The 18,652-nt window shown below is 35.7% G+C and overlaps 1 protein-coding gene across 1 annotated transcript in view; it reads right to left on the reverse strand.

Moving 5' to 3' along the window:
- Positions 1 to 18,387, reverse strand: part of ZBTB20 (zinc finger and BTB domain containing 20) — an 84,333-nt gene extending 65,946 nt beyond the window's left edge. The window contains exon 1 of the mRNA XM_074214559.1: positions 18,203 to 18,387. The gene's annotated coding sequence lies outside the window, so the exon portion shown is untranslated. The remainder of the gene's footprint in view (positions 1 to 18,202) is intronic.
- Positions 18,388 to 18,652: the final 265 nt, after the last annotated feature.

The following is an 18,652-nucleotide window of genomic DNA, read 5'->3' on the forward strand; positions in this document are numbered from 1 at the left end:
CATGTATAGACTTCATCTTTCCTTTAAATGCTCTCTTTGATTTCCAATACTTCTAATCTGAGATCAATTGTTGGTCAAAAAATTCAAGTTGTTACTGAACTTTACTCAGAACTGAAGTTTGTAGATGATAGGAAGAAAACCACAAAGAGGTAGATTCAAGAGATATTTTGACTAGCAAGTATAGGCTTAGAGCTATTGGTGGGGGAGTTGGTATCAGACTAGTAAACCCATAAAAATATATGAAAAACTCTGATAGTTTTTAAAATTGCAAGAGGGAAAATACAATTTTCTCATTCCTTCCTTCCTTCCTTCCCTTGAGGCCATTTGGTATGTAAGAATTGAAGGAAAGCTGTAGTAACCTGCTTGAGGGAGAAAATGACAACCCGGGGGTGGGGGGAGAGAGAGAGAGAGAGAGAGAGAGAGAGAGAGAGAGAGAGAGAGAGAGAGAGAGAGAGAGAGAGAGAGAGAGAGAGATATGGATGCTTGGGAAGCTCCATCCATGTAATGAGGGCAGAGTAGATTGTCTGGGAAAGCAGAGATAAGTCTTTTGGTTCAGAGGATGATTGCCAATTTAGCCTTCCTTGCTTATCAATGCCATCTGGTGGCTAAGATTCATAACATTTTAAATCACAGAATCAAAGAATAATAGCATATCATAATTAGAATAGACTTTTAAAGTCATATAGTTGAACTTCTTAATTCATAAGACAGTCCATTAAATTTTCAGGCAGCAAAAACTGTTTTGAGATTTAGAGCAAAGATTTAGAAACATTGCATGGTGGACAAAGACTGGGCTAAATCAAGAAGACCTAGATTCAAATCATGCCTCTGTTGTGTGACTCAAGCAACTTTTTATATTTTCTACCAAGCCAAAGACTGGTTGCAATCTGAACTGGGTAGAGAAAGTTCCCATATCCATAGTTCCCAATGCTGATTCAATTTCAAATCCTTCAAGTGTGGACTAAACAAGTTCTTCATCTTACATGAAAAAACAAAGGCAGAGATAAAATATTTGGTAACTACTCAATGACATATGCAATAGGAATAAATTACAAAATTAGGCTGATTACTTAGATCTTTTTTGATTCTTCATGTGGGACCAGGCCTATGCCTCATTAATTCTTGCCAATTCTCTCTCTCTCTCTCTATATATATATATGTATATATTGATTTAATATTGTTAGTTTCTACTAAAAAATTGATACCATAACCTGGCTAAAATACACAGGATAGGTGAATGAGAACAAAGAAAGAAATTCGTTTGTAAGATGAGAAAATGGAGAAATTCTTCAAGGGTGCATTTTGATATTTACTGTGAAATACTGTATTCATATTCAAAAGCTCTTCCAAATGGAGTTTTATATACCTTACAGTAGCAGTGAGATCTTTTTTCTTCTACATAGCTTTACAAATAATTTAATGGGATATCAAAATAGCATTTAATTTAGTTGACTCTAGATCACAATACATAGAAAATATATTTTTTTTTACAGAGAAAATATTAAGCCATAGATAGTGTGTATCTATATACCACAGTCTATGGGTCTGTAGCATGTTTAGGAATGCTTTTAACCATTAAGGGGAGTAATAAATCCCTAAGAAACTCATCAACTACAAATTTGAGGAAAAATAGGTTGAATGTTCAGATGCCTACTCAAAAAGGAACTGAAAAGATGGTGGAACAATACATGGCTACCATTCTACTTGAAATCAGGCATTTCAGAAAAGGGATTCAAAAATCCATGGCACTTAAAAATATTAGTCTCCGAGAAGGCACATTTTGGGAGGATTAAAAATAATCTAGTGAGTATGTTAAATTGGAGTGAGATTACAAAAATCATGAATGTGAAAAAAATGGCCAAAGTTTCTATAATCAGAACCCAGGAGATTACAATTATTTTGGAAAGCAAGATTTAAAGCATTTAATTCAATTCCTTGAAGACTGGATCAAGATCTATTATAACAAGACCTATTATATAAACTGTGAGAATAAGTGAGTGAATGTCTATGAAATTCTCTTAGGAAGACAAGAAGATCCTTCAAATAATGACTATCATATCAATGTATGGTACTACTGTCAATAGTTTCAACTAGCTAAGAAGAAGCTAAATTTATATTATAGATAATCAGAAATAAAAATATATAATTATCAGTCACTTTTGTTTAAAGTGTATTTACATTATTCATTTTAATTTCACAATAACAGTGAAACTAGGATCAGGCATTATTATTATGCCTCTTTTTTGTTTGTTTTTTTTAGGGTTTGTTTTTTTTTTTTTTTGCAAGGCAAACTGGGTTAAGTGGCTTGCCCAAGGCCACGCAGCTAGGTAATTATTAAGTGTCTGAGACAGGATTTGAACCCAGGTACTCCTGACTCCAGGGCCGGTGCTTTATCCACCATGCCACCTTAGCTGCCCCTATTATGCCTTTTTTGCAGATAAAGAAAACAAGGTATGATGCATTAAAATCATTTGTTTAATGTCACATAGTCACTGGTAGATGTTAACACTATAATCTAGAACTGGATTCCCAACCCAATGTTTTTTCAATTAATTAAGCAATTCTTAACTATTTTGTCCTAAGAATTGTCATGTCCTATATAATCCATCTATAATAAAAACAATATTATATCACTTGGTATGGTGATTGTTTGTTGTGGCAATGAAGTCAGAAAAATGGGCTAGACTATAAAAAGTAGAGATGGTTATCTTTAACTCATTCATTAAGTCTTCAGTTTTGAACTTCACAGTTCATCAGGATCACAATTCATTGGATCTCTGGAAGCTCGATTTATATCAAACTTTAGGAACTTGTTTATAACCACTTTAGTAGAACTATGAATATAGGACAAAATCCCTACTCCTTTTCTACCACACTAAATATTTCAAGAGTAAAATTCATTAAATAAGGTAATATAAGAGGTAAAACTCCCTTTCTTCAGAAAAAAAAAGACACCTCTAAGCCTCAGCTTCCCTAACTGTAAAGTGGAGGGGTTTGGACTAAGGTTGCTTCTAACTCTAAATTTATGATAGTGTTCCTGGGGAACTTAAATTATTGTAAATTGAATCACAATATGAATATACTAGAGGAGTCTGTCATTTCAGTTTTGTTTGTAGTTATTGAATGAATCTTTGGTAAATGAATTATCTCCTGAAATGTTTTGTAAATATATACTTTTTTATTTTATTTTTATTTTTATTTTTAGGTTTTTGCAAGGCAAATGGAGCTAAATGGCTTGCCTAAGGCCACACAGTTAGGTCATTATTAAGTGTCTGAGGCCGGATTTGAACTCAGGTACTCCTGACTCCAGGGCCGGTGCTCTATCTACTGAGTCACCTAGCCACCCCAAATATATCTTTTAATATACTGAGTTTACTTAAGATGAAATAAACTTTTGGAATTCCTTAGGGAAACTGGCAAGTAAACACTGAAAATCAAACTAGTTAAGAATTCTTAGGGAATGGGGCGGCTAGGTGGCATAGTGGATAAAGCACCGGCCCTGGAGTCAGGAGTACCTGGGTTCAAATCCAGTCTCAGACACTTAATAATGACCTAGCTGTGTGGCCTTGGGCAAGCTACTTAACCCCATTCGCCTTGCAAAAACCTAAAAAAAAAAAAGAATTCTTAGGGAACTAAAGTTACCTCTTAATCTCCATACTTTAGGACAAAAATATCTGGTTATAATAAAATACCTTCCCTAAAATAACTCATCCCATATTCTACCCTGTGTTCAATGTCTTCATACAGGTGTCATTAATTTGGAATCAGAAGTTTACAAAAGACTCTTTCTCAATGCTTAATCAGTGCCAGTTACTTCAAGGGGCCATGATTATTGCAGTCCTGCTGGAATTCTGAAATTAGGTGAAAAAAATCTGAAAAATTTGATGCCCCTGGAAAGAATAGTGCTAGAAAACATTGAACTGTTACTCTAAGCATGTTATAAATAACAAACCATGCATGTGCATTCAGACAAATTAGATCTCAACTTAGTTTGATCATTCACAGATTCAATTTGCCTATAAAGGGGTGACTACACTTCTCTGACTGGACAAACTGTCCTGTGGTAAAATGTAATTTGTCTTCTCATGCATAATCTCATCTTCAACCCCTCTTAATTTCTGAGCCTTGTCTCTTATTTCCTATTTATCCTTTACATCTTTTATACCTTGCTTTCTATTTATTTGTTTGTATGTTGTTTCCTCTATTACATTTTATGTTACATGAGGGCAGGGACTATCTTTTGCCTCTTTTTTGTATGATGATATTTGCCCTTCATTATTGAAGAAGACATGACATCAGGGAGATGATGCCATGACAATCAGATGAATTGGATTTGAGTGATGGGGATGGGGGTAATGTGCTAAGACTCCTCCAGAGTCATCAGGGTCCAGTGTCCAGATATGGATCAGGATGACTGAAGATGGCCTTGGATGAAAGGCAATAAGGGTTAAGTGACTTGCCCAAGGTCACACAACTAATAAGTCACATGTCTGAGGCTGAATTCAAACTCCTGTCCCCTTGACTCCAAGGCCAGTACTCTATCCACTATGTCACCTTGTTGCCCTTGGCATTTAATAGGTGCTTAATAAATGTTTATTGATTTACTGATATACACACCTCACCTCTCCTTATTAGAGTATAAGTTTCCTTGAGGCTGGGGGTAATGTTTTGATCAACTTATATTTAGGATAAATTTGTAGCATTTCCTGTCTTACATATAATAAACATTCAATAAAGATTGCAAAGTAAATGTATCAATGCTATGATTTCTACTAGTAAACAAGAAAAATTGCTGTTCACAATATATTGGACACCTACAAAATGTTAGCCACATGATACAATATGGATGCACACACACATAAATATGCTATTATTTAGGCAGTTCTGTATATAGTCAAACTATTGATTTAGTAAGGCAAAGATAAAAATCAACACAAAATTATTAGAAGAGATAAAGATAAAAACAAAGATATATAACATTTAATTAAAACAGCTTCAATTCCTGAACCTGACCAGTTTTTTATAAGTTATTGATGTAGGGGTGGCTAGGTGGTACAGTGGATAAAGCATTGGTCCTGGAGTCAGGAGTACCTGGGTTCAAATCCTACCACAGACACTTAATAATTACCTAGACATGTGGCCTTGGGCAAGCCACTTAACCCCATTGCCTTGAAAAAAAAATCTAAAAAAAAAGTTATTGATGTGAAAACACTGAAATAGTTATTGAAATGCATAAAGAAACTTTCAGTGACTTGAGATAGATAGGAATCACTTTTTCCTGAGGAAGTTAAACTTATGCAAAGCAACTTTACTATAGTAAAGAAGGGCAAAAGAGCTTAGAAAAACCACCTCAGCTAGTTTAAAAAAGATAAAAAAAAGAAAAACAATGGATCTCTGAAAAACAGAGAGATATGACAATTCAGTAATAGCTACTTAGAATATGAAAGTATTTTTAAAAAATTAAATAAGAGGATGATAGAAGATTGAAAATAATGTCACTTCATGAAATAGAAAGAAGTAAAACAAAGGAAACCAACAATACAGAAACTTTGGCATGAGATCTAATTATGCCAGACCACCCCAAGAGCATTTAAAGATGAAATGGAAGGACAACAAACAGATGAGAGACATGGAAGAGGTCTGTCAACATTTCTATAACAAACTAATTTCTACATCAGCAATAGTAAAGTCTCTGCATTTGGATTCTAACATGTGCTACACGAGAAAGCAGAAATGGCAAGAAAGAAACAAAGATAGGAAATTATGTTTGCAGATGGTGATTGCATCAAATCATGGAAAATTACAGTCTTGTAAATGAGATTCACAAACAACCAAAAGCATTTAGTTTAATAATCCAAACTGTAAAAACCAAGTGGATGAAGAATTCCTGTTTTCAAGTGGAGTGGCCCTTGATTTGGCCCATTAGGACATGGATCTTGGACAAACACTGCAGAAAAAACTATAAGCTGAGATCTGAACTGAACTAGTGGAAAGGAGCTGATTGTACTGTCACTGGAAAATTGCTCAATGGTTTCATCCTGTGCTTCTCTCTGAAACAAAATTCCCTTTTTCTAACACTAGTATTTGTCTAGAAATGTTATATGGTCATAAATCATGGAGCATCACTATCTGCAAATAATAAAAATGATAGGGCTTCCAAAAGGTAGAGAGACATATGGTAGATGTATTTGCCAAAAGAAACCATACAAATTATTATCAAAGATAAATAAATAAATAAATATATATATATATACACACACATACATACATGTGTATGTGTGTGTATGCATGTGTGTGTGTGTATACTGTAGTGAGAATGAGGAATAATAGTTGATCAGGCCACCCACTACTATAGTACACATGTAATTTGAAGAAACCTAGAGGATATATCTCTACAGTACTGGGTAGAAGTTCTGGATGAGTTGAAATCTGTATCACTGGAGGGAGTATCCATAGTGACCAACAAGGTGAAAGGTCTATTGAAGTAATAAGGCATATTACACAACTATATATTATATATGACTAAATTTTGTGAAGCTTTAAAAATGATGAATAACAGATTTTCATGGAGAAAAAAAGTTTATATTCCTTCATTTAGGAAGAGACAACCATGTTATTAGGTTGAATAGCACTGAATTTTACTAGTTTACAACTCCTAATACTGCTTAGAAAACAATGGTTCTCCCTACCCCTCAAATGACTGTGATTTCAACTACCATCTCTATATTGCAAGTGAATGGTAGGTATACAACATACTGAGACATGATCTAAATCATTACACAAATATAATTACTTAAATGGTAATCTTATCAATTCAAACTTGGTCAATATGTTTCTGAAATTTATAGGTTCAACCAGAAGGATTTTTAGCTTCTAGAGGTGGGATAGATTTAGATAAATGATGGAGACTTCCCATTTGCCTTGGTCTTTGATACTATAAAACTTTGAGTGTCCTCTGATCTCACTGATGTGTACTCCTTAACATCATCCATGCCTGCCATATTGTCCACAAATCCTCCACAGGCTACCCAATATGTTTCCAGTTTTCTTGTCTCTAATATTGGAGCACATGAGCTGAGCAAATTACATTTTGCTCTTGATAAAAGGCTGTTCCTCCTTTTTTTCTGGTTACATGGTTTTCTGATAACTTTTTTAATGAAAAAATATTTGGTGAGAACTTCAATCAATTTTAATCCATTAACAAGCATTTATTAGAGCCTCTAATGCGTACCACAAAGTACTAGGGATTGGGAATATACAGAAATAAAGCAGTCTTTTGCCCTCAAGATACTTATAGTTTAACAGGGACAGATATACACATACTGATTGAAGTATATATAAATACATAATACATAAATTTACTGGAATTTTGAGAAAAGGCATTAGAATCTAGGGAGATCAAGAAACGTCTTTTGGGCTGGGTTTTCTTGGAAACTAGGGAGATTCTAGGAGATGGATGACAGCCTGGAGATGGAATGTCACATGTGAAAAACAGTAAGAATGCTACATTAGAAGACTGCAGAGTTTGGAGGTGAGTAATATCTGAAAAGATAGGTGGGGATCATAGATGGAGTTTTAAATGCTAAACAGCAGACTCTGTAATGCTGTCTTTATGTCATCTGCACACTATTATCCACAAATAGGAGCTAGTACAATGTCATCCTATTATATCTATGGGGAATTCTTCTTTTATTTGGATTCTCAAGGAATCTCAAATGATCTTGATATTCATAGAAGATATTCAGTTGGGAGAGAGCTTCTAAAGCAGTGTTTTCTTTTACCAAAATAAATGCTTTTTAAAAGTCAACAAATAAGATCTTTCTATATCTTTTAGTCAGCTATACAAGGACACCATTTGTAAAATATTCCTTGTTCTATCTTCAAACCTACATCAAGGATGTCCTCAACCATATGCAGATTATTCTCATAAAATTTTAGAGTGGAGAAAGTAGATAAAGGGCCGATGGTTATTGACATTCTCTATTTTTTTTTTTTTTGAGTAATAATAGGATCTGAGTGCTCTGGTCTAGACTGATGAAACCACTTGTCTTATTATATCCTAATGTTTACTGACCATCCTTGTTATTCCCCATTGTGATTTCTTTGTTCCAACCATGTCAGTCTATTTGGCTTTCATCCTAGCACATCTCACTTATGACTGTTTTTTCTCATGCTGTTCTCTTTATCTCCTCTCCATCAACACAAATCACATGTATTCTTCAAGACCTAGATCAAAGGCTTCTCCAGGAAGCCCTTCTTTACTAACTCCTTCCCACAGGGATCACTTTCTTTTTGTTGTTGTTGTTGTTGTTGTTGTTTGTGTGTGGCAATGGGCTTAAGTGACTTGTCCAAAGTCATATAGTAAGTATCCAATTTCTGAGGTCATATTTGAACTCAAGTCCTCCTGACTCCAGTGTAGGCACTCTATCTGTTGCAATACCTAGATGACCTGATCACTTGCTTTCTTTTCTGTTCTTTGAACTCAGCTTTCTTGTACTTGCTTTTATTCCCTAAATGGTCTTCTTACCTGGTCAGCAAGCTCCTTGCTGCTGGGACAATCTTTCCATATTTCTTCAGTCTCTTTCATACATAGGGAGTGCTTAAGACACGTTTTCTGAGTGAATGGTCTCAGGCATACGCCTTTGACTTAGAAATATCATTTCCATCATAATCCTAGAAATAGGAAACTTAAGGAATATGATGATTAAGAAATCAGTAAAAAAATCAAAAAGGAAACTAGCTGGTGAAGTATCAGTGTATTAATAATGGCGACTTATATGGGAGAGATTTGTAGATGGGGCCTTCTTGAAAACTTGTAGAAAGGACTGCATTTAAAAAATCTACAAGCACGTTCTTTCTTCTACCTAGAAAATACAGCCCTGAGGGCACTAATAGATATATGTGTGTGTGGAGGATTATTTAAATTTGGTTGTGGAAATCACTGACAGATATGGAAGAGCGCTAATTTTGTATAATGAAATTTGCCATGGGCAGAGGAAGCACATATGAAATTGTCACTAGCAGCTGCAGATAAGAATTAAAGATACACCATAGTAAGAGATAAAATGGCAAGATGAGGAATAGGACCCTAAAAATAGAGTTATCAACCATTATAAGAAAGAAATAATCATCACTACATGATTATAAACGTTAAGGGAAATAACTTAGGGTGGTTGTAGATAGGGTATCAGGCAATGATAAATCAACTTGAAAATGAGAGATGGTTTGTTTTTTTTAAACTAAACAGACTAGCAAAATGTCAGGAGTTTTACGGGTCGGGGTAGAAGTCTCTTCTGAACCTGAGATTCTATTTTGACATCTCCAAGTGACTATTCCCTTTCCAGGCTCAGATTGTTTTCAATTTGACAATTCCATCAGCAAGACTTGAAGAGTGACTCCTCATCAGAGTCACCCTTGCCTTTTCTAGTTTTTATTGAATACATGATGGGAGGGGCAGTAAGGTGGCACAATGGATAGAACACTGGCTCTGGAGTCAGGTGGACCAGAGTTCAAAGCCAACCTCAGACACTTAATAATTACCTAGCTGTGTGACCTTGGGCAAGTTACTTAACCCCACTGCCTTAAATAAAATAAAAGAATACATGATAGGAGAGAGCACCTATAAAATGTTAAAATACTAAAATGTTAAAATGTTAATGTAAATAAAATGTAAAATGCTAAAATGTTAAAATAAATTACTATTTATTTGTTCGTTTTATTAAAAAAAGTGGGATAAACAAAGTGTTTCTTAAGAATTGTATTGATCAGGGGCGGCTAGGCGGTGCAGTGGATAGAGCACCAGCCTTGGAGTCAGGAGTACCTGAGTTCAAATCTGGCCTCAGACACTTAATAATTACCTAGCTGTGTGGCCTTGGGCAAGCCACTTAACCCCACTGCCTTGAAAAATCTTAAAAAAAAAGAATTATATTGACCATAGTTAGCAGAATGACCACAGTGGAAAAGTATAATCATATATAAACTTTTAATGCTTAGTTCAGCCAATGTTTGAAAGCACTAAGAAGAAGGTCACTCTAGCTTGTTGTGTGACAGACAACCAGGTTTCAGTGAAGGAAATAATTGGGAAGAAGCCACTAATAGCAGTCAGTTTAATCAGGGTACCAGAAGATGTCAAGTTTTATGTTAAGAGAGAAAGTGTAATAAAAGAAATTATGCTCTCAGAGGCAGCTATGTGGCATAGTTGAATTTGGAGTCAGGGAGGCCTGAGTTCAAATCCAGGCTCAGATACTTATTAGCTAAGTGACCCTGGAAAAGTCACATTAAAAAAAAACTATCTGCCTCAGTTTCCCCAACTGTAATATCAAGGTAATAAAAACAATGACTTCTCAGGATTGTTGTGAGAATCACATGGATGATATTTGTAAAGTGCTTAGCACAGTGCTTGGGATATGTAGTAGGTACGCTATAAACGCTTACCTCCTCTTCCTTCTTCACTACCGATCTCCCTCTCCCCAAATGGATATAATGAAAATGAATGATTTAGAAAAACATGGAGAATGTTCAAGAGAAAGATACTTTGTTGGAGCTTCTGAAACGACAGCATAATTATGTATGGAATACCTACTATATGCAAAGCACTAGGCAATGTGTAGAAACTCCTAAATGAAGTATAATGAAAAAAACCTACAAACTGGGAGAAAACCAGTTTTAAAGTAGTAATACCTCTGGAAGGTGGGGAATATAAAGCAAAAATGTTATTTAGATGGCAAGGAAAAATTTAATTAATAGAGATAAAAAGACAAATAGATGGTTCTTTATGTGTAGCAGAATAACAGCTATCTGAAATTCTTGGGGATGGGGAACAATTTGATCATATAGCTATGCTTTGGAAACTTTTAACATTGATTTCTTTGCAGTAGCCATAATATAGAGAGGAAAAGGAAATACCTGCCATCGAGTAGCTTATGCCATTCTAGTTTGGTTACAATAAATTAGTGTGAACCCCAAGTGTTTTTCAGAATTGTCCAACTTGTCCTGAATTCCATAAATAAACTCTTTTAGAGGATGCTGTTTTTTGCCATGTCTCTATTACAGTACTTCACAGATGGACCATTTTTGTCCTTCCAAAGTCTAAGAATAACTCTTTCAGCTATCAAGACATACCAAAATCCAGTTCAGCTGTTCCTTTGGGATTCCAGTTAGTTTAGACACATCTGCTGAGATACATGCATTTGAATCCAAATGAAGCTTTTGTTTGATTATACATTTGAACATTTATAAGTTGTTGTTCTTTGCTAAAAAAATCCTTATTTTTGGCATTCTCCAAACATAGACCTATAGTTGTAAATACAGTCTTTGAATACCTCCAGTTCAAAATTCAACCTATTTATGTGAGCAGGTATTTAGGAAAGGTTATGAAAGATTTTCTACTGAATCAGCCTTATAGTTTGTGACTTTCTCAACACATACAATAGAACTTGCCAAAAAAGGCCTTCAAACTTGCTTGAGCAGTTTTCACTCATAAAGAAATATATTCGCACATGCAGACAGCCCAAGTAAAAGCAAATCAGAGATCTGAATGCCCTATGAGAACGAAGCCTCTTTCTTAAATATTAAATACCATATGTAATAAAACCTAACAAAAAATGATACGTGCCAAGAGATAGCTTAAAGATATAGGTATAATTGAGTTTCAAATTCTTGATTTGATTCTAACCCTCTCTCCCTTTCCCACACAAGGCTCATACTTAAGCTTTTTAGTGAAGGCTTATTCCTTTTAGTGAAATCCTTCTGTTCTACCTTCCTATTCTTCAGTTTTGATTATATGCTCTGGCATACATATTCTCAGTCACGATGTAATTCTATTGTGTACTTTTACCAATTTCTTTTCCTCGTAAACATTTTTTCATGTAGTTATTCCAAATTATATCCTTTTCCAACATGAATGAGATTCATTTACAGTCATCCCACCAAGAGGCAAAACTACAGGAGAAAAGATTGGTTTTCTAAAGCCTATTCTTTTTCAAAAGTTTATTGTTGGAATCCTCTACTCACCTGATTCTCACCAACTTTTTTTTTTAAGTTATATTGGAATATAACCCTTGAATGTGAAGATGCACTATAGAACCAAATAATTTCTCCAGTGGACATATTCAATACTCGTATGGAAATCTGCTTTGGAGCAGGTCTTATGAATGGACCAGATGTTATAGGGAGGTCAGAAACCTTTGTATACACCCACTCATCACAAATCATTTCCTTCAAAATATCCTTTACCCTATTTACATTCTTGCATATTCCTTCCATTTTGTTTTCCCCTTATTGCTTTACCAAGGGAATTAATTATCTAGAGGAATAGGAACATACAGTAAGTACATCTGAGATACAGGATGAGACACAGTATGTCATCTATTAGGCCTGGCTAAGACCAGCAGCTGATGCTAAATGGTAAGGAACATGCACCAAATGTTTTTTAATCACAAAGTTAGTAATTAATTGCTCTTTAAAATACATTTTATGCTTCTTTCTGTCTGTGTACATGAAATGCACATTTAGTGCATGCCAAAAATTAAAGCATTATGGTTTAAATGTGACTGGCACGGAAGTCCAGAAATCAGAGTTAATGTTCCCACAGCAACTTTAATTCTGTCCGTGGGCACACATAGTGCAGTAGTATTTCACTTTGTGATAGTACATTTATCTGTGTTGCTTTGGGGGGGGTAGGCAAAAGTCTTAGAACCTCAAATGTAGTAGAGAGAGAGAGAGAGAGAGAGAGAGAGAGAGAGAGAGAGAGAGAGAGAGAGAGAGGAGAGAGGAGAGAGGAGAGAGGAGAGAGGAGAGAGAGAGAGAGAGAGAGAGAGAGAGAGAGAGAGAGAGAGAGAGAGAGAGAGAGAAGCAGAAGGGAGAGAAAGATGCAGAAAGAATGACAGAGAGAGGAAGAGAGAAACAGAGGCAAAGTTAGAGAGACAGACAGAAAGTGAGTGAGAGAGGGAGATAGACAGGAAGGGACAAAGCAGAGAAAGAGAGAGGAAGATAGAGAAAGGGAGAGAGACAGAGAAAAAGACAAAAGCAGAGGTGAGAAAGATACAGAAGGACAGTGACAGAGAGACAAAATTAGAGGGAGGGAGAGAGGGAGAGAGAGAGAGAGAGAGAGAGAGAGAGAGAGAGAGAGAGAGACAGACAGACAGACAGACAGACAGACAGAGACAGACAGGGAGAGATGAAGAGAAAGGGAGAGATAGAGAAAAAGACAAAAGTAGAAGGGAGAAAGAGATGCAGAGAAGAAGAGAGAGACAAAGAGAGACAAAGTTAGAGGGGAAGAAAAGAAGGGGAGAGGGAGAGAGGAAGGAGAGAGAGAGGGAGAAACATTTATTCTCCATATATATTGTAGGAAACAATGTCCCTATGCCCAGTGTTGTGCAATCCTGGAATGAAAGACTGCTGTGATGCAGACACTCAAGGGGACAGTTACTGTTGCTGTGGGAACCCAAACTTTGCATTTCCTGACTTTTGTATAATTAAAATGTCAGCCTTAATGTGGCATTAATGAAGTCTGCCATTAAAAAAAATCTTCTTTGTTTTCTTCTCCAAAAAAAAATGCTTTAAAAAGTTCAAAATGAATAAAGTACAAATAATTTTAAACACAGGGAATGGATTAATAAGGCAAAAAGACTCTCTGGGGTGGATGGAGGGGAGGAAGGCTAGTGGATAGCAATGGAGAGAGATAGAAAAATCAAGAATTTACCATAATCTGCTCTACAATATAAAGCTACAGTGAAATGACAATATCTTCAGAGCTAAAGTTAAACCCACCTACACAACAGTTTGTTAATGTGTAAAGGTTAAATTAAAAATAAAAAACAAAAAACTGCTAATGTGTAAGTATATTTTGGCAAGGACACAGAAATGAGAATCTGATGTGGACAGAGTAAAATACTGGAAAGTAACTAACTGTACAGATAAAGCAGCGAACGGGGGATATAATTTGTTTGAGAGATGGGACTACAACCAGGGTATCTCAAAGGAGCAAAGTAAAAAAGAAATTTGCACTTCCTGTATGTATTCCTATTTGAAAGTTGTGAGAAAAATTTGGGGCTATCCCTGCCATAGATGCAGATTTCTGTAATTTGCCTAAACTTGACACAGAAACAAGGAGGCCTTCTCAAACAGTGAGCATCATCTGCTTAATAATGTTCTGGGTTTAATAATTATGTTGAAACATTTAACGACAACACCAACCCAGCTCAAGTTCTCCATTTCGAGTTTAAAATTGCTCAGTCCCAAACATCTGTGGCTTTCCTACTCCATGTGTTCCAAACATACATCATCATGCTGTGTATTATTGTCATTTGAATTTGTTTATATGGTTAAGTTTTTGAAATATGTGAGGAGGAGGTGAGTTTAGATGCAGTTTGGGGAGCTCACTATAGGTCAAGTATGTAAGTGAGCACATTGAAAATGGGTAAAAATTTCAGAAGAGAGATTAACTTCATCATTTAAGAGGAGCACTCAATGACATTTCTTTTCACTTTTTGTTTTTTTTCCTTTTAAATTTTATTGTGATTACTGCAGAATTTAGAATGTTTTAGAGGGCTGGTTGAGAACTTGGGAACTTAGATTTGTTATCTTTTTTGCTGTAATAGTAATGTTTTGACCCCTATATAGAAAAAGGATGCTTTTAATTAATAGGTCCTGTGCTTTGGGTTGTTCTTACAGTTGGGTGAAGAGTTTGGAATGATCTGCCCGCATTTTAGTGAATGACTCTCTTGGTGATCAGTGGCAGAGACTTGCAGGATAGGAGGTGATCTGGAGTCTGGCAAAGAAAGAAGAAACCACATCCTCCCAGATAAAACCAATAAACTTGCCTCATTAGTCAGGTTCTAAGTCATTTTATCAAGCTGGGTGTCAATTTTCTCAGTTTTTTCATCTGTAAATTGGGAAGAATGATACTGACTGACAGGAAAAGGATATTATAAGGAATGACTAAGAATAATATTGTCAAGCACATGACAAATAGAAAGGTGCTATAAAAATTCAGTAACCTGTGAATGCTCAGAACACCACACCCTAGTGAATGTTTCAGAAGTTAAGGAGACTAACATGTCAAGGACACTATTTTTAAATGCCCCAAATTTATTAGTAACAAATGGGAACCAAAGCCTTTATAAATTAAGATTTTAAATCTGCTATGATGTAGAAATTAAGATTTTTAAATTGACCTATGGCAAGAGTAAGATTTAAGAAGAAAAATAACTCGTGAATGTTAAGTGGACTATCCCAAAATTTTAACTACTTAAAATAAACCTCTCTTCTATCGTGCCTCAGAAAAACTTCAAACGGACAGATTTCTGTGAATCTTTCCCAAAACAGTTTTTCAATTTGATTTTAAGTTTCAAAGCAGGTCAGACTATAACCTAAATATATTTTTTGAGAGAAAATTAAAACCAAATAAAATAGATTGAACAGAATAGAAGAACAGAATTTATCTTGACAATAAATAACCAAAAAAACAACCTTAGGAAGAGATAGAGAGTTCCTCTCTGTCCCATCTTTTTTACCCTCTCTACTTTTGTCAGGCACCCTATTGGGCAGAAACTCACTACCTTCTTTTGAATAAGTGGGATATTAGGAATCTCATTTCACATCATTCCAGAAGATAAAGAGAGGCTTTTTTGTGCGTATTTAGAATAATCTCAAATCTTAAGGGTTAAAAAAGACATATGTGGTAAAGTACAATGTTATATAACATTGTAAAATGTATTTCTATTTATCAAAGTAAGTGCATTTCTATTTATCAAAATCATTTTTTATGGCAGATCTGGGTTAAAACTACTATGTGTTGGGGCAGCTAGATAGCACAGTAGATAGAGCACTGGCCCTGGAGTTGGGAGTACCTGAGTTCAAACCCAGACTCAGACATTTAAAAATTGCCTAGCTGTATGACCCTGGGCAAGTCACTTAATCCCGTTGCCTTAAATAAAAAAAAAAGGAAAAAACCTACTATATGTTATTATTCCTCTAAAACTATAGAACAGAGCCAAGTTATGAAGTTCAATGTAGGAAAGTTTTAGGTTCCATACTTAATAGAATTCTACCATGTCTATAGGCCACTGCCATGTCGTTTTCCTCTTTACTATAATTACTACAAGGATGGAAACTTCTAGGCAAAAGGATTGTCCTTTGTCTTTTATTGGACCACAAAACATACCTCCTAAAAGCAGGTAGGTGGCACAATAGATATAGCACTTGAACACGGAGTCAGGAAAATGACTCTAGACACTTACTAAGCTATGGGACCTGGGTACATCAATTAACTCACTTTTTATAATAGCATCTACTTTCCAGCATTACTACTAGGTGGCATAGCAGATAGAGTGTCATCTGAAATCAGGAGGACTCATCTTGGTCCTCAGACTCTTACTAGCTGTGTGACCTTGGGAAATGATTTCACTCTGCCTCAGTTCCTCATTTGTAAAATGAGCTGGAGAAAGTAATGGCAAACTACTCCAGTACCTGCTAAGAAAACCCAGAATGGCATCATGAAGAATCAGAAATGACTGAAAAGACTGAACAACAATAACCTAGGGTTCTTGATGAGGATCAAATGAAATATTTGTAAAGCTGAGCACAAAGCAGGTGCTTAATACATGGCTTAATCTCTCCCCTTTCCCTCTTTCTGCAGGTATCTTTACAGAGAAGCTATCTGACCTCATAGACTTCAAAGTAGGTGCAGATTTGAATATCAAGCTGTTTCTCCCTTCCCACTATTTTCCAGTATCAATAGATAATGTCTTTCTGATAGGGAGGCAATGACCCTATGGAGCATATTGAGACATGTATTTTTGGATTTGGTCAGTGGATTAATCAGCTTTTCTTGATGATGCATATTTGTTCCAAGAGTTTTGTTTTTCTTTTTTTCTTTAATGGGGAGGGGAGAGATAAATAAGGTGTATTTTCATTAATTGAAAAAAAGTAAAGTTTAAAAAAAAGGTTCATAATTATTCTTAGCCAAGGCAAGAAATATTACAAGTTTCTTTCACCAAATCTTTGCCTGTTAATTTTATCCTAGCCCAGAGGGGCTGGGTGAATAGGAGAGGAAGAAGTCTAGCTCATCCAACTTTTCTTTTCTTTTCTTTACAGAAGTCTCTTGCATAGTTTTACAGCTGTACTATTAGGGAAGTATCGATGGGAGATTTGGAATCTCATTTTTTTTTACTAACACTTTGATCTTTGTGAATGGGATTAATGGCATCCTTGTTTGAAAATAATTCTTTGTTTTAAAATTTTACTCACTGGAAGGAATATGTGCCCAGTTTTTTGCCTGCTACTAAATATTCTATATATTCACAGATCCAGGAGCTACATCTTGAAACTGAAAAGAATTTTCTTTGGGACCAAACCCCCAAGACATCCTATACTGCCTCCTTTCCATTGTTTTACATATTTGTTTTCCCTTTTAGGCACTGGGTAAGGCTCCAGAAAAGAAAAGAAAAAAAAAATCTCCAAAACGTGATTTATCAACTTTCTTAAAATAGAATTTGGAGAAGTGGCTCCCAGATCAGTGGGAAGACAGCAAAAATAAACAGCAATGAAGTGATTTCAATAGGGAAGAGCTCATTAGGCTGCCCACTTCCAAATATAGCCCTCAGGCATTTTTTTTAATTAAAAAATATTTTTAACCTGAATTCTTACTGGTTTAAGTGAAGTCTGGGTGGTTTCTGAATTCTTGGAAACCATTTCCTTTTCTTCTGTTAAATTTATGCTATCCTTTAACCACTTCAAAATCAATTAAAAATTGTAAAGAAAAAAAAATTAGAAAAACAATATAGGATTCCAATAATCAATGGGCATCTGAGATGTTTCATATACTTCCAAAATGGAAGTAACCTTGGGTCTTATTGGACCTCTGAGGTCCATAATGCATTGTTCAATTTGGCAATGAGGGCAGTAGGGTTTTCTAGTGTACAAGGACACTAGAAAAGAATAACTAAAAATAATAGTACAACCTATTTTCTAAGTTGACAGAAAGTAAATGTCTTTTTTCACTTAACCCACTGTGATCATTGGTGTGATTACTTATCTATAGGATGATAATTTAAATATCAGTGGAGCCCTCAAACCTCAAAATGGTGGGAGGGAAAACCTTGGTCACAAATGGAAATAGACTGCTGCAATCCATTAAGTCAGGAGAAATACACTGGTCTAAGGACCACATAAGACACTGTCACTGAATTGGTGTACTCACAATCAGATGACCCGGTGTGAGCGTGTGAGTTTGTCAGTGAATGTGTTGAGTGGATGAGGGCTGAATCTGGAGACGGAACAGCTTCAAAGTTCAGGCAGGGAAGGCCTGGCTTGGCGCTGCATCCACTCGGCTGAGTAATCTCATTCTCCTCAGATGCCTTCTGGTTTTCAGCTGTCTTGGGTTTCTTCCTGAAAATAAACAAAGGGCCCTTTGAAGGAACTGACTGCATATTTGGGAAAAGGCATTTTTAGAATCTGTTAAAGATAACTTGATTTTTTTTTTCTGAAGGGGATGGGGGGGTTGGGGGAGAGAGACAGGAGGTCCTGTATGTCCCTTGTTTTGAAACAAGCTGATCCTTGTTTTTTCCCCTCCAGTAATGGCCTAACTGGGAACACATTAAAGCATATGGGCCAAGCAAGCAGCTCCACATTTGGTCTCTGCTGACTGCAT

The sequence above is a fragment of the Macrotis lagotis genome, chromosome 1, assembly GCF_037893015.1.
Source record: "Macrotis lagotis isolate mMagLag1 chromosome 1, bilby.v1.9.chrom.fasta, whole genome shotgun sequence".
NCBI lineage: Eukaryota > Metazoa > Chordata > Mammalia > Peramelemorphia > Peramelidae > Macrotis > Macrotis lagotis.